The sequence below is a fragment of the Nelumbo lutea genome, chromosome 1 (assembly GCF_056320005.1).
Source record: "Nelumbo lutea isolate HS-2025 chromosome 1, American lotus-T2T, whole genome shotgun sequence".
Lineage (NCBI taxonomy): Eukaryota > Viridiplantae > Streptophyta > Magnoliopsida > Proteales > Nelumbonaceae > Nelumbo > Nelumbo lutea.
This window is the reverse complement of record NC_142684.1, coordinates 26,509,709-26,527,215: the sequence shown is the minus strand read 5'-3', so window position 1 is coordinate 26,527,215 and position 17,507 is coordinate 26,509,709. Positions and strand designations below refer to the sequence as shown.

General features: G+C 39.9%; 1 non-coding gene across 1 annotated transcript; it reads right to left on the bottom strand.

Moving 5' to 3' along the window:
• Nucleotides 1-1,619: 1,619 nt before the first annotated feature.
• On the bottom strand, nt 1,620-1,726 carry LOC148874036 (small nucleolar RNA R71). Its single transcript, XR_016106342.1, has one exon. It is a non-coding gene; the product is annotated as a small nucleolar RNA R71 (small nucleolar RNA).
• Nucleotides 1,727-17,507: the final 15,781 nt, after the last annotated feature.

Sequence of the window (17,507 nt, the reverse complement as noted above, 5' to 3'; positions counted from 1 at the left end):
AAGGTTTTAATTCCCGGGATCCATATAAGTGGAGAGTGCAACACTGTTCCTTGCAGCCGAGGGAGAGGTCCTCTCTTGTCGGGTAGTGTATGATCATTAAGGGCTGAGAGGTTAAGTGTAAGACCATTGAGGATAATACCTGATGGGCTAATCTTGCATCTGCCCACAGTCCCTGGGTGTTACAAGGTGGCTTGGCCCAGGGACCACTTAGGGTAAGTGTTGGGCCCATAGAGCCCATTCGATGGGTTTCAGGGGGTTCACTGTCTTTAACAGTGTATTCGACCAGGCCTTGTAACAAAGGCTAGGCTGAACCCATGTGGCTGATGTGTAGATCAATGCTTGGGTTGCACGCCATACAAGGAAGCCCAACTGGGCAGCAAATAGGAAGGTTAAGTGAGCACATAAGCTTCCCCGGCCTAAAGCCAATTTCGAACTGGGCTATTTATTTAGTTAATTAAAGGGGCGAATTCTGAGATGGATTAGTAGATAGGATAGGGTCTTAATCCTATCCACTCAGAGAGTCCAGATCTGAATGTAATTCAGATCTAGAAACCTCCTAATGAGATTAGGATAAAGCTAATCTAATTTGCAGATAAGATAAGGGTTTAACCTTATCAGTAGAAGAGAAGGCTGATCCAAATATGATTTGGATAAGCACCTCCTAATGGGATTAGGAGCTGATCTTTTAAGTTAACAAAAAGAAGGAGGGGGCGGCAGCCTTGAGAGAGAGACCAAGAAGAAAAATATCTGATCCTCTTTAGTGTTGAAATAAATAAGAGGGAATTCTGCACCCTGCGAATACTCTCTTGCCGCCTCCCTGTTCTTGCCGCCCTGTTTGCCAGTTCGATCTCCAGTTGTAGGAGAAGTCAAGATTGGATCTTGATCTTTGAGAAAGGATTGAGAAGGAAGCTATGCTCACGTACCATTCTACTGATTCTTGTGAAGGACAGAGTTCTTGGGGAAGAACACTGTTGATTCTGCTCCATCCTGCACTGCGCCATCTTCAGTGGGAACAGTCTTTGGATCCTTCCTTGGGCGTGAACACCTTCGTTGGGAGATATTACTTCTCCATATCAGGTATTATTCTCTCCCATTCCTTTTGGTTCAGATCTAGTTCAGTTTAAGGTTCAAGATTGATCCTTGAAAATATGATTTTCTAAATAGGGAATGTGATTCCCAGTTGAAGGGAGAAAAAAAAATTTTGAAATTTGCCCCTTATTCCACAATCTTTGGGCATCCATGGGATGGATCTCTCATCCCTTCAGGATTATGCTAAGCTCACCCTCATTGGGACTGCCTCTAGCATTATTAGGCCAACTATTGTTGCCAATAACTTCGAAATTAAACCGGTCATAATCCAAATGATACAAAATACGGTTTAATTTTGTGGTATGGTTCATGAGGATCCGAATGCCCATATTGCTAACTTCTTGGAAATCTATGACACGTTCAAACACAATGGGGTAAGTGATGATGCCATCCGGCTGAGGTTATTCCCATTTTCTTTGAAGGATAAAGCCAAGGCTTGGTTGAACTCATTACTAGCAGGATCTATAGCCACGTGGGATGAAATGGTTAGTCGATTCCTCTCTAAGTATTTTCCCCCCTCTAAAACTACAAAAATGAGGAATGATATTACTACCTTTTTCCAGCAAGAGGGGGAATCTCTCTATGAGTCCTGGGAACGTTACAAGGAGCTACTAAGGAGGGTTCCTCACCATGGCCTTCCGATTTGGTTGCAGGTGCAAACATTTTATAATGGTCTGACCGATTCAAACAAGACCATCTTAGATGTAGCAGCTGGGGGCTCCATAAACAATAAGACTCCCGAGGTTGCCCATGTACTCATCGAGGAGATGGCAGCCAATAACTACCAATGGCATTCAGAAAGGACACCAGTTAGGAAGCAGCATAGCCTTCATAATGTGGATACATACACAACTCTCTCTACACAAATAGGAGCACTTAGCAAAAAATTTGATGAGATGTAGATGGCAGCTATGCATGTACAGTATGATAAGTGTGGGGGAGGCCATAATAGCACTGAATGCCAAGTTGGCAATCAGTCTTTTCAGTCCACAGAACAAGTAGACTTTGTTGGCAACTTTACAAGACAGCTAGGAAATCAGTACCATCATGCCCATAACCCCGGATGGAGAGGTCACCTAAATCATCCATGGTAGAATCAACATGCACCTAAGCCTTTCCACCAAAACTTTCATCAGCCGGAACCGAAATCTAACTTGGAGGAGTTGATGACCAAGTTCATAGCTAGTGCGGAAACTAGATTTCTGAATAATGAAAACATCGATAAGGAACTTGGAAACTCAGGTTGGGCAGCTGACACAGATGATTTCAGAAAGGGTTCTGGGTACCTTACCTAGTAACACCGTGGTAAACCCAAGGGAGCAAGAGGCTGTTGAGAGAATTCCCAATTCAGATACTTAGTCATAAACTGTCTTACTTGCTTTCTGTTTTTATTTTTCATTGCATTTAAGGTTAGTTAGTTTTTCTTAGAATTTAATTGCATAAAGATACTAATCTCCTCTTCTAGTTTGCAAGTGATTTCTAGCAGAAGAAGTTTTCCACCAACAACATATTGTAGAATTTCAGAATGATTTTCAAGGAAGTCCTCTAAACACCTCCTATTACTTGATGATGCTCTTGCTAATTTTATTGTTACTCCCTAACACTACAAACATTGAGGACAATGTTCATCTTACGTGTGGGGGAGTGAGCCTGAGAACTAGAATTTGGGGGCTGAAGCCATGCACCTCATTCATCCCAACACACATTTGCAGGCAATGACATATCCAAGTAAACTGGAATCCCCCAAGTTCATTGCTATTTATTAGGTGATTTTTAAGAAGTAGTACAATGAGTTGAGGGAGACTGATGTACTTGTTAAGTTTTTATTCTTGTGAATAACCCAATTTGATATATGCATGAGAAAAGGGTAGCTGAATATGTCTTTCAGCATGACTAGCCCTAACTACCTTCATGTGTATGAAAGCACTTGATTTCATTATTAATGGTCAAGGAAGCTACTGCACATCTGAATTACTGACACATGAGATTCAACCCAAAATGACTCCGCTATTTTGAGTTGAATGGTAAAACTAGCATCTCAGAACATGAGTCTTTTTTTCTACCTTAAGCATGTGACCAGTATGAGATGGAGCATAAAATGCACTCACACCAAAAAAATAAAAATAAAAAATAAAAAAAGTGTGTGAGATGTAGCATAAAATGCACTCACATAGAAAAAAAAAAGAAAAGTGTGAGATGGAGCATAAAATGCACTCACTCCTAGAAATAAGTAATGATGGTGACAGTTGAGGTCCAAGTGGGCATACTAAGTTGAACTCTCATTAAGATAAATTTATAGATGTGAAACTTAGTGTAATTTGATTATTAACTTTGACAATTAAGGAGCTGAATTATATATTGATTGGGAGTGAAGGATGGACTTTGATGAATATCGTATTCTCCTTTCCTTGGATCTTATATATGTTAATTGGTAATTTACAAGAAAAAGAGTTGAGCACTTACAACAGTTCCCCGACTAATCAATGCATTTCTATCTTAAAAAGTTCACTAGGTAAATAGTGAGAACAGAAGGGGGGAATGTTCAATTTATGGTTGAAGTCTTTGCTTGAGGGAAACTTCACAAGATAGCCAAGAAATTAGTACCATCATGCCCATAACCCCGGATGGAGAGGTCACCTGAATCAGCCATGGCAGAATCAACATGCACCTAAGCCTTTCCACCAAAACTTCCATCAGCCGGAACTGAAATCCAAAAACTTGATGTGTGGCTCATTGTGACACTAGCAAGTGCATTAGCCGCTCAAGTAATAGAGTAGTGAGTAGAGTATCATTTCCACGAGGACTTATGTAGCAACTAATAGTAATAAATCAGACTACTGTTATCTGATCAGTCGAAATTTAAAACTAATGAAAATTTGAAATTCTAACTACAAAGTTATTTCTAACACATTGGACCAAACACCTTGTATGCAAGTGATGAGACAAGCTAAAGATGCATAGAAAAAATAAATTCAACAACTAGTTTTCTAAGCAATTCGAGTAGAAAGGATTCAGCCTTGGTTTGGTGATATCCCAAAGCAATGAATAGCCTCTCTTGAATGCATGTTCAATCTATGCATGAGTGATGGTCCTTATATCTCTATCAAGGATCTAATCACCATGCATGCATTCAGATCTAACAATTCTAGGGCTTCATTTCAGCTAGATGATCATCAACTCAGCTGAATGAATACCAACCGAATTGTGCAAGTTATCTCTAACCTTGCACTCAATTCGGATCTTGATCTCCAATTGCTTTCTCCCCCTTCGAATTTAGCTTCTTCTTCTCTTGAAGCTGCTTGTTCTTCCTCTCTTCTCCTCTCTTGCGCCTATCTCTCTCTCTTCTTCTCTCTTAGAACAAGAGCTCAAGGAGAGTTTGAAATCAGATGTTGGACCCTTTTTCCCCCTCTAGAGGCCTCCTTATATAGGTTTTCAAGGAAGATCTTGCCTCTTCTTGAAGTCTCTAGAATTGGGTGTATTACACCCCTCTTGAACCTTCTAGAGTGCTCCCTCCTCTTCAAGAAACTTCTAGGAGTTGCCACCCCTAGCTCCCTTTGGGTGGCTATTTGGGCTACAACTTAGCTTGCTTTTGAGCCCATGTAGGCTGCACTCTAGGCTGTTCTTTGGGCTAAAAATGGGCTGGGCCAAAATTTCCTTCTTGTTAGGCTTCTTCCCTTAGGTTTTCCGAAGAGTTAGCTTGCACTACTTGAGCTAAATGAAACTCCCTTGCTCTCAAGGCTGAGTTGGGCTGAACTTGATAAATTTTGGGCTTTCTTTTCTTGCTTTTTCCTTCTTTTTCTTGAATTGGATGCCCCTGAATTTTTTATTGCAATTAAGATAAAATAGGGCAAAATTTAATTAAACCAGCATAAAATTTCATGCAAAAACCTCATAAAATATAGATAAATTGTAGGTTCATCAAATACCCCAACACACATTTGCAGGCAATGACATATCCAAGTAAACTGGAACCCCCCAAGATCATTGCTATTTATTAGGTGATTTTTAAGAAGTAGTACAATGAGTTGAGAGATACTAATGTACTTGTTAAGTTTTTATTCTTGTGAATAACCCAGTTTGATATATGCATGAGAAAAGGGGAGATGAATATGTCTTTCAGCATGACTAGCCCTAACTATCTTCATGTGTATGAAAGCATTTGATTTCATTGTTAATGGTCAAGGAAGCTACTGCACATCTGAATTACTGATACATGAGATTCAACCCAAAATGACTCTACTATTTTGAGTTGAATAGTAAAACTAGCAACTCAGAACACGAGTCTTTTTTTCTACCTCAAGCATGTGACCAGTATGAGATGGAGCATAAAATGCACTCACACTAAAAAAATAAAAAATAAAAAATAAAAAAAGTGTGTGAGATGGAGCATAAAATGCACTCACACGTAGAAATAAGTAATGATGGTGACAGTTGATGTCCAAGTGGGCATACTAAGTTGAACTCTCATTAAGATAAATTTATAGATGTGAAACTTACTGTAATTTGATTATTAACTTTGACAATTAAGGAGCTGAATTATATATTGACTGGGAGTGAAGGCTAGACTTTGATGAAATTCGTATTCTCCTTTCCTTGGATCTTATATATGTTAATTGGTAATTTACAAGAAAAAGAGTTGAGCACTTACAACAGTTCCCCAACTAGTCAATGGATTTCTATCTTAAAAAGTTCACTAGGTAAATAGTGAGAATAGAAGGGGGGGATGTTCAGTTTATGGCAGCAGTCTTTGCTTGAGGACAAGCAAAAGCTTAAGTGTGGGGGTATTTGATGAACTTACAATTTATCTATATTTTATGAGGTTTTTGCATAAAATTTTATGCTGGTTTAATTAAATTTTTCCCTATTTTTAGCTTAATTGCAATAAAGATTTTAGGGGCAACCAACTCAACAAAAAGAAGGCAAAAGCAAGAAAAGAAAGCCCAAAATTTATCAAGTTCAGCCCAGCCCAACCTTGAGAGCAAGGGAGTTTCATTCGGCCCAAGTAGTGCAAGTTAACTCTTTGAAAAACCCAAGGGAAAAAGCCTAGCAAGAAGGAAATTTTGGCCCAGCCCATTTTCAGCCCAAAGAATAGCCTAGAGTGTAGCCTACATGTGCTCAAAAGCAAGCTAAGTTGCAGCCCAAATATCCACCCAAAGGGAGCTAGGGGCGGTAACTCCTAAAAGTTTCTTGAAAAAGAGGAGGGAGCACTCTAGAAGGTTCATGAGGGGTGTAATACATCAAATTCCAAAGACTTCAAGAAGAGGCAAGAGCTTCCTTGAAAGCCTATATAAGGAGGCCTCTAGAGGGGGAAAGGGGGTCCAACACCTGATTTCAAACTCTCATTGAGTTCTCGTTCTAAGAGAGAAGAAGAGAGAGATAGGCGCAAGAGAGGAGAAGAGAAGAGGAACAAGCAGCTTCAAGAGAAGAAGAAGCTGAATTCGAAGGGGGGAAAATTAATTGGAGATCAAGGTTTCATCCTCCCTTGATTTCTGCACAAATTGATAATCGAATTCAGCTAAGATTTATGTAATTTCTCCATCAAATTTTCCTTTCTTGCTGTAATCAAAGCATGTATTATGCAATTTCAATTCTATAATTTATTTTTTAAGTTCATTCGAGTAAAGTAGATTCAATCTTGAAGTTTCTTGTTTGGAATATCAATTGTGGATTGTTGGCCGAACTGGTATTCTGAAATCTCAGATCTGAAATTTCAGATCATGAATTTACAAGGTCTGGATTGCTATTTCCAATCTCAAATCTGTAAATTCAGACAATGAAATAGTGAGATCCGAACTGCTATTCTATAAAATCAGATCTGTGATTTCAGATCATGAACTTGTAATACCTGAATTACTTGAGAAAGAATTCAGGTAGCTTTAATTCAATCTGGCCGAATTGTTCCTCTTTCTTAGAATTCCTAGAGTGCTTGAGAAAGACTTTAAGAATTTAGATCTTCCAATCAATAGCTGAATTGAGTGCAAGGTTAGAGATAACTTGCACAATTCGGTTGGTGTTCATTCAGCTGAGTTGATGATCATCCAGCTGAAATGAAGCCCTAGAATTGCTAGATCTGATTGCATGCATGGTGATTAGATCCTTGATAGAGATATAAGGACCATCACTCATGCATAGATTGAACATGCGCTCGAGAGAGGCTGTTCATTGCTTTGGGATTTCACCAAACCAAGGCTGAATCCTATTCTACTTGAATTGCCTATAAATCTAGTCGGTAAATTTATTTTTCTATGCATCTTTAGTTTGTCTCCTCACTTGCATACAAGGTGTTTGGTCCAATGTGTTAGAAATAACTTTGTAGTTAGAATTTTAGATTTTCATTAGTTTTACATTTCGGCTGATCAGATAACAGTAGACTGATTTATTACTAGTAGTTGATACATAAGTCCTCATGGGAACGATACTCTACTCACTACTCTATTACTTGAGTGACTAGTGCACTTGCTAGTGTAACAACGAGCCACACATCAGAACTCTACCCCAATTAGCTTAGACAAAACTCTTACTTCACATCCCAAGCTGCTCTAGTTTTCATCCTCTCACATCCAAGGTCTTCCCCATTCACTCTCCAACATCCCTCGAGTTCCCCCATACCGGTATTACAATCGTAGATCCCCTAGGTTATATTTTGAAGCATGAAGCATTCCCAAAGTAACGACAATGCAAAAGAAAAGTTACCATCATCCAGCACGTTCTTCACCACTTGGGCCACATTCCTTCACACTATAATGACTCTAGATCTTTCAAGGATTGAAACAAAGATTTAATTCCTTCTGTGCAATAAACTGAAGAGAGTAACTAGAGTGGTTATGGGGTCCAAAGCTTGCTGAAATGGACCATGAAGAATTCAATCATGATCTACACCCATGTTTAGGACTAAAAATATATGATGTAAAAAAATAAAATAATGTAAATAAATAAAGCTCGAAGGGTGGGGCAGATTTGACAACTGGCCCACTCTACATAAATTCAAATTTAAGTTGTTCTGATTATGGGGGAAATTAAGCAACCACCCAACATATGAAGAGTGGCGAAGTTGTTCTAACCTCCCCACCCCATAACTGCCTCCCTCTATATAAGGGGGAGAAAAGAAGAAAATTGGCCTAGCAGATTGAGAGAAGGGAGAAGAGAAAGAGATAAGAAAGAGAAAGAAAAAAAAAAAAGAGAAGAGAGAGGAAGAGAAGAAATAGAGGAGGAAATTAGTAGTCGGGTGATTGAGTTGATTAAGGATAACCATACACAGGTATAGATTTTATCTTCTTCTTATACTCCTTAAAAATTTTATCTATTGCAATCTTTATCTTATTCTCTCTCTCTCTGTCTCTAGAGTTCTGTTAGAACTCGACATCTTATTTCAATTTATATATTGAAAGAGATTAATAGTTAGAGACTAACTATTGTTATGTTCGGTGGATCTTATCCACCTCAAAAGAACTTTAATATAATGGATAAAAGACACATCTTTGAGTCCCACGGTCAGTGGATTTTATCCACTTAAAAAGGGGATAGGTGTGCTGGTTTTCCACCTGTAACAGCACATGTTGCCACTTGCTACTGACAATATTTTTTGGGACCCACTATTTCAATTTGCTGTCAAATGTTATAGAGGGACCCACAATATCTTATCCAGAAGATAAATTATATTACCATCTGAATTAGTTAGAACTCAATCGGTGGATCCTATCCACCTCAATCAAAGAACATACAATTTGACCCCACCATTGACAGTTGTGAACTGTCCTGAGTTGGTGGCCTCTATCAAATTACCTTGCAACAGTAGATCACAATGTTGTAATCGGTGGATCCTGTTCACCACATTCAAAGCTAAATATAAATTGATTGGGGGTCGTCACCCACTGTTGAAATCAACATAGTAGACCCACTATTATAATTGCTGGTTTGGTAGGTCTCATCCACTATAAATCCAAATAAGATTTAATAATTAGATTATAATATTCGATGGATTTTATCCATCTCAAAGAAAAATTAGCAGTGAATAATCCATTGTTACAAAATTCTAAATTGTTTTTTTTTGGGTTGGAGGATCTCACTCACTATATACAAAAGTGGGCCATGCCCACTATCAGATCAACAACATAGTGGGTCCTACTGTCAGATTAGTATAGTGGGTCCCACTGTTAGAATATTTAAGCTTCAAATATTAAAGTGGGCCATACCCACTATTTAATGAATATAGTGGGTCCCACTTATTAGTGGGGCCAACTATTAAAATATTCAAGTTTAAAATGTCAAAGTGGGCTATGCCCACTATCAAATCAACACAGTGGGTCCCACTTGTCAATGGGGCCCACTATTAAAATATTTAAATTCAAAACAGGGTCCCATCTATTAACGGGGCCTACCTGGCAAAATATTTAAGTTTTAAATCTTAAAATGGGCAATGCCCACTAACAAATCAACCTAGTAGGTCCCACCTATCAGCGGGGCCCACTATCAAAATATTTAAGTTTAAAACTTTAAAGTGGGCCATGTCCACTATCTAATCAAACTAGTGGGTCCCACCTGTTAGCGAGGCCCACCGTTAAAATATTTAAGTTATAAAATCTTAAAGTGGGCCACACCCACTAACAAATCAAACTAGTGGGTCCCACCTATTCGTGGGGGCCACCGTTAAAATATTTAAGTTTTAAATCTTAAAGTGGGCCACGCCCACTAACAAATTAACCTAGTGGGTCCCATCTATCAATAGGGCCCACTGTCAAAATATTTAAGTTTAAACGTTAAAGTGGGCCATGCCAATTATCAAATCAAATTAGTGGATCCCCCTAATCAGTGGGCCCACTACCAAAATTTTTAAGTTCAAAACATCAAAGTGGGCTATGCCCATTGTCAAATCAAACTAGTGGGTCCCACCTATCAGTGGGACCCACTGTCAAAAATTTTAAGTTTAAAACATTAAGGTGGGTTATGCTCACAAGTAATTTAGTATATTGGATACCAGTTCTTACTAATTAACGGGATTCATTGTTAAGATTTATAAGTTTAAATACATAGGTACCTAATGGTGTAGGGGTCCTATGACCTATCTACCAATTGTGGAGCCCACACATGGGTATAACCCGCTAAGAGTCCAAGATGATGGGACTACTTATACCTGTTATTGGGTTTAATCCTTACAAATTAGCTCTTTCATGTAGTGGGACCCACTGTCAAAAAATTTAAGTTTAAAACATTAAGGTGGGTTATGCTCACAAGTAATTTAGTATATTGGATACCAGTTCTTACTAATTAACGGGATTCATTGTTAAGATTTATAAGTTTAAATACATAGGTACCTAATGGTGTAGGGGTCCTATGACCTATCTACCAATTGTGGAGCCCACACATGGGTATAACCCGCTAAGAGTCCAAGATGATGGGACTACTTATACCTGTTATTGGGTTTAATCCTTACAAATTAGCTCTTTCATGTAAAATCAAAATCAAAGGGTATTTCCTTCAAGGAATATAATTAAGGGGTTTTAGTAGACATAGTGCATACTTATACACCCTGAAGAGGGAAACCCTAATTCTATTCAAGTTCTTTTTTTATGAATTATGATCAAAACAACCCATAAGCATCATATCTTAGGTCTGTTTTTGTCTTCATTTCATAAGTTTTTAAATCCATTTTATTCATTTCTCTCATAATCTCTAATGTGATATCATTTGTTTATTCTTCTTATTTTTTTTTACTTATATTACATGTCTAATTTGCTATTGTAGGTATGCACAGCTCACCCAGACCTTCAAAGAACACTTAGGCACCAAGAGTAACACCATAGAAGCACTTATGGACAGCTTGCAATCAACCCCTACATTGTGATGAACTCGTGGCACATCGCCACCTTTGCAATGAACATGCAACGCAGTAAGCAGAACCACGATAAACCCATGGTCCACCGAGTCTAGCCAACACCCAAACCTAAATAAACCTCAGGAAGACCCAGCCAAGAGATCCAAGCACACCTAAGTATGCGATGAGGCCACACCTGCTACGACACGCGATGAACTCATAACCCGCAAGCCCACTCTGGACGACGGGTTAGAGAAAATAGTAAGTCAAGCTCACGGCAAGGCTCGTGTGTGCCCTAACACACAAACCCATGACAGCAAAGGGCTCTGCTGACTGCCATGTGGAATTGATGAAGCACCAACTACCAAACGGTGGTGTCACTATCACCACATAGGATTAGTTATGATGCGCAAAAAAATAGTAGCACATGTGAGTAATGAAGAATCTCAAGGATAAGAAAAGCTGATCCTTAAGAAAATCATCATGAGACACGTGGCAATACCCCAGTAGTGCATCTATTAATTGATAGCAAATCAAATATTCCCCTTCCCTGATATAGAGCGAATATCCTCATTTCTTGCCTTTTAGGATCTCGAGACCTCCCCCATAAATAGAGATCCTCCTCACACTAGAAATCATCAAATCCCAAGCATTCATCACCAAGTACTCTCGAGTATGCCCTAACTCCCCATTGTGCAACCCCGACCTAAGACCCTTGTCATTTTCCTCTTGCAAACGTTCTTTTGTCTTTCAAAGAGACCACTCCTCACCTCAGCCTTACACCCTCGCCCACAGTAGAATCTCTGGTTGGCGTCTTTGATCACAGAGAATGGCCTCGAGAAAATCAACCTCAATACCATCCTCGAGGAATAGAGCAATGTTCAGGAAAACACCTAGAGTTGAAAATCTCCCTAAGATGGAAACACCCATCCAAGCTGATATCGAGATCTTGTCAAACAAGGTCTACGGGGTATGGCTTCTCTTCCAATTTCCGAAGAGCGGATCAAAAAAATTGAGCAAAGCATTGAGGAAACAAGGAGTGCTTTCTAGATCCTGCTCAACCAACTAGCCCAAGCTGAGCAGACCCCTGCCGCCACTCTCCCTAGCGTCCTGAATCCTAACCCTAACCCTAGTCTTCATGCTTCCAACACCATGCATACCATCCCGGAACAACCCCATAGAGCCAATCCCACCCTTACCCAAGCAACCTCTCTGCCTACTCACCAGTTTCATACCTTACCCTACACTGACCCAATAGTAGATACCCCTCTCTGTAGAGATGAACTAAGGGAATATGTCTAGGGACTGGTGGTTGAAAGTCACAACCGGGCCTAGGACTCGAAGGTCTTACAAAAACCTTATTCTGATGATATCCTATACAAGCCTTACCCTGCTAGGTACACTTCTCCCCAGCAATGGCCTTAGTACGACAGACAGAGGGGCAGCCCACAAGAACACATCAACAAGTTTGAAGATTCCTCCATCCTCGATGGAGACCTCAAAGTACATGAGTTCTTGAAGTTGTTGACCGGCCCAACATACACATGGTTCGTGAGTCTCACCCCTAGGAGTATCGATTCATGGGGTGAGTTAGCCAAGAAATTCCTATTGAAATAGTTCACCTTGGAAAGGAAACTAAAGATGACCGATCTGTAGAACATGGAGCAAGGACCAAGAGAAGACCTCCTAGCCTACGTCATGAGATTCCAGAAGCTCACTCATTCTGTCTTCGATGAACATGCCATTGAAAAGTGCTTTGTTGAACAGTGTGTTCAAGGTATGCACCCTACATATAGAATCGGCATCGAAAACATCGAAGTCAAAACCTTTAGCCAGCTCTAGAGATGCACAAAGAGGACGGTGCGAACCGTCAAAGACACGTCCCCATACAACAGGAATGAAGCATATGCGGTTGATAGGAGACATAGAAACAATGGAGGAACCAGACAGGGACCATACCAGAGAGGTAACGCCCAAGGAAAAAGAGATGCACCACCACCTCCTCCATTCCTCTATAATAGATAAGAGGTAATTATGATTATGAACAAGTTAGTAGAAGGCAGGGTCATCAGCCTACCACTGCCACCACCAGGAGTAGACCCAAAAAGAGATAAGTGCGGTGGTAGATGGTGCAATTACCACTAGACACCGCACCATGAGCTGATGGACTATTTCACCCTAAGAAGGATATTTGCACAGAGGATAAAGTTGGATCAATTTGTAACAAAGGAGCCAGCCTACGTAGAAACCGACCCCCTGCCAGCCCAAACCCAAGGAGGTAGAGTTAACATAGTCAGGGCAACTGGGCAATACCAAGCTGACGCTCTGATAGAAAATCTAGAATAGAGCAAAGAACTATGCCAATTCTTCACTAAATAGGGAACCAACACAAAAACACAGAAGTTGGCCATCAGGGCATTATCAGAAGTGTTCTGGTACCCCTTGCAACCTTATAGCCGTGATCGTAGCAATGTGGAATTCATGATAGACGACATGCCAATTGCTGATCCCCTTCACAACTGGCCTTTGTATATCATGGCAAAGATAGGGGTATGGCATGTGCAGACTGATGGCCCACCCAGGAAGTTTTGTAAACCTTATTCCAATCCAAACATTGGAGTTGTTGAATATCTGAAAGGAGCACATCAAAGGGCTGCCGTTAGAGGTAACAGATTTCTACGGTAACCCATCGGTTACCAAGGGGTCCATAGAGCTAAAGGTCGTGATCAAGCCATTTAGCATAATGCAAGAGTTCCAGGTAGTCCGAGGAAAGACTATCTATCATGCACTCTTGGGGCAACCACTGATACACAATCTAGCCCTTGTCCCTTCACGGAGTTGGTAGAGGACGGTAAAACAAGGATAGCCAAAGTTGATAGGACAAAGTTGCCACACCCACCTGAGAATGAACCCATAGGGATGTCGGAACATCGAAAGAGAAGCAGATGTGTGTGGGTGACAGGAGACAACAAGAAGGAATACTACACCATCATCGAGGACCATGAGAACGACGGACCTCCCACGGCTAAAAAGGTCATCCTTGAGGTATGATTTTATAAATTGCTTAGCGTAACCTTATCGCAGCATGAACTGAAAGTGAAATTTCTTTTTTAAAAAGGGGGTTCAACCTCCATCTATTACTGATGTTTTTTTTTTAAGAAAATGGCACATATGTTTGCTACAAAGTCATTACATTTTCTAACTAAAGACTCTAAGTAATGTTTCAACCAGCACTATTTCACTACATCATAAATTGATATTGCTACGATCATACCATCAATCAATGATTCAACCATTGAATTGGACATAAAGGTACAACATTCAAACCACAGACCTATATAAACATAAACTCCCCAAGACTCAAGGCAAATAATATTTTAGACAACTTTAGGAATCGAAAGAAGATGTACTGGAATACTGTGATGAGGTTAGACTAACGCCAAAGTGCATGACAGACTCCATCGACACAGTACATCGAAAGAAGATGTACTGGAATACTGTGATGAGGTTAGACTAACGCCAAAGTGCATGACAGACTCCATCGACACAGTTGAGGAACCATTGGAAGAGATCGACTTAGCAGCCAACGGATCCAGAAAATGATCCTTATACATATCTGCCAAATTACGGACTCCATGATAGATTCCGCCACTGGCTGCATCTACCATACTTCTATCCATGGGATGAAGCCCTTCATAGAAGTATTGGATCAAAAGTTGTTCGGGTATTTGGTGGTGTGGACAGCTAGCAACAAGTTGTTTAAACCTTTCCCAATATTCATATAGCATCTCACCACCAAATTGCCGAACTCCACATATTGCTTTTCTTATATTTGCAGCCCGAAATGCAGGAAAATATTTGTCTAAAAATATCCTATTCATCTCATCCCATGTGCGTATTGAACTGGGAGGAAGAATATACAACCAATCTTTCACTTTATCACGTAAAGTAAATGGAAAGGCTATGAGTTTCACCTGATTCTCGGTCATACCGTGGAGTTTCATGCTTGAACAGATGACATGGAATTCCTTTAGATGCTTATGAGGGTTCTCACCTGGAAAACCATGAAATAGAGGCAATAATTGTATCAAACCAGATTTCAATTCAAAACCTACCTCAAGATTGGGATACGTGATGCATAGGGGCTGTTGGTTCAACAGTGGTGCAGCTAACTCTCTCAACGTCCTCTCTCTGTCAACCATTCTTTCTTCTCCTTCAAAGATGGGTAGATCACAGATGAGTAAATCACAATCTGAGTTCACCCTTTTAGGTGAACGATCCTTCCTTTGTTTCGCCTCCTTCCTTAAACGACAGGTGGTCCTCTCAATTTTGGGGTTGTACTCAAGTTCACCTCATTGAGAAGCATGAGTCATAAAACAAGAAGGTTAACAAAAAGAAGGTAATAGCTATGAAATTAAAGTTGCTCCCCAACAGTGGTGCCAAAATTTTGACGGGTTGTCGAAGCCCTCAAAAATAATACTAGTCCCACAATAAAATATTTGTAGCAAAAGTAGTACTAGGTCGAATCCCACAAGGAGCTAGACAATAATCTCTTAGCCGAATGAATAATATAACTGAGTGGGAAAATAAAATAACTAAAATTAGAAGAATAAGAAAGCAATAGCGAACTAAACAAACAAGAGAAATTCAGTCTTACTGAATTCTGGTTCAAGGGTTCGGGTTGAATCGATTGGCCATCGATCCTAGGTAAATTTCAGCATTCTTGCCATTCAAGCATTTAACCTTAGATTTATTAGGATAGCCATAATAAACCTTGTTGTTTTCCTAATTCAGTTGACCAAACCCAACATTCGATCAACACTTATCACCACTCGACTGGGTACTAGGGGTGTTCACGGGTCGGGTTTGGTTGATTTATTGGGGTTTTCCCAACCGACCCGACCTGGTCAGGTTACCTGAGGTGGAAACTGAAACTGATCCATTGATAGGCGAAACCGACCTGGTCGATTTGAGTCGGGTTGGGTCGGTTTCGGTTGGTTTCGGTTTTGCTCCTGTACAAAAGGACACCTAATTGAATTCTAATTGTAATTGCCTAATGGGTTGCCTATTTGGTGTAAAAGATTATAGAAAGTTAGAAACTAGGATAGATTGCCTATTCTAATTGTAAATGCCTAATGGGCCTTCTAGTTCTAGTAGAAGGCTAGTTATAGTTAAGTAGGAAACCACTCAAATTAGGAACTTCCGAACTAGTAAAAGACCGATTCGGTTCGGGTCAGGTTGGTTTCGGTTTTCACAGAAGAAAACCGAAACCGACCCGATATATCGGTTTATATATGTGCCCAACCGGAAACCGACTGGTACTGATGAAAACCCGGCCGACTCGGGTTGGGTCGGTCCAGGTTGGTCGGTTTGGTCGGGTTGGGCATTCTTATGAACAACCCTACTGGGTATGATAGCGTTCCATGTTAAACAGTGATAGCATTAAGATTTGTGAAAATAGTTAAACCAAAATATCAATAATTGAGATAGCTGCAATTACTAAATCTTGCTCCATCGATTCCTTAGGTTGAACCATGTTAAAACATTGGTCAAAGGCTGTCAAGAACAATTGACCTAGAAAGATATCAACCTAATTGCTACTTGTACCACTATTCAAGACAATTATGGATCACCGAAATCATGGATAGCAGTAGGAAAATCAACATTAATTCAGTTTGGCAGACTAATTAACATTAATATCCAATAAAAATATGCACAAGAATCAATGAATACTTGAATTAGAAAGTAAGAAAATAAATTAACTACAGAACCTCACAATGACACAATCGAACCTCCCCCCTTGAACCAGAAAAAGAAGCTTAGTTGCTCATGATATGCACAATCTCCATGCTTTGCTTCTCCGTAGCCGAATTGCTTTCTTGAGCTTCTTGGTTTTCTTGATGATCTCTCGGATCTAGGAGTGAGTGATGCTAGAGCTGGTCTGCCCACCTCTTTATATAGCCAAAGGAGAGGCTGTTTTCCAACTCCTTCTAGGAGATCATCATATCTTAAGGGAGTCCTAATCTTCTTTGAACCAATCATATCCTATCTCTTATCTACTCCCCATCCTTCTTATCTTTATAGGATTACATTCAGAATTTAGATCTAATAAGACTCTCTCTCTCTTTGGAGGTTACATTCGAATTAAGACTCTAGGCTCTCGCATTTGAGTTGGGCTGCTTCAATGTACTTCTACGAGTTGGGCTTCAGTTGTGAAATGGGCCTGGCTGTGAACTTGCTCAGGACTTCGGGCTCATTTTCATACTCGATGTGGGTAGAATCTGTCAAAACCCAAAACATAAAGGTTATGGGCCTTAATTTCATCTTTCTAATGCTTCTTGAATTGTCTACTTTAGAGTTCTAAATTGAGAGTTATGCCCAGATTACTAATTGTCACCGAAACTATGGAAAATCACTCGATTTGCCCTGTTTTCTTCTTCCTTCTTTATTGCCCTGAATCGAAACACAAGAGTAATGAGTCCACTTATGTGCTAAATTAATGTAAAAGAGTGAATATTAGGGGATAAAAATAGGGTTCCTTTTGGTCTCATCAAATCCTCCCACACTTAAACCTTGCCCGTCCTCGGGCAAGACAAAATTCAAACAA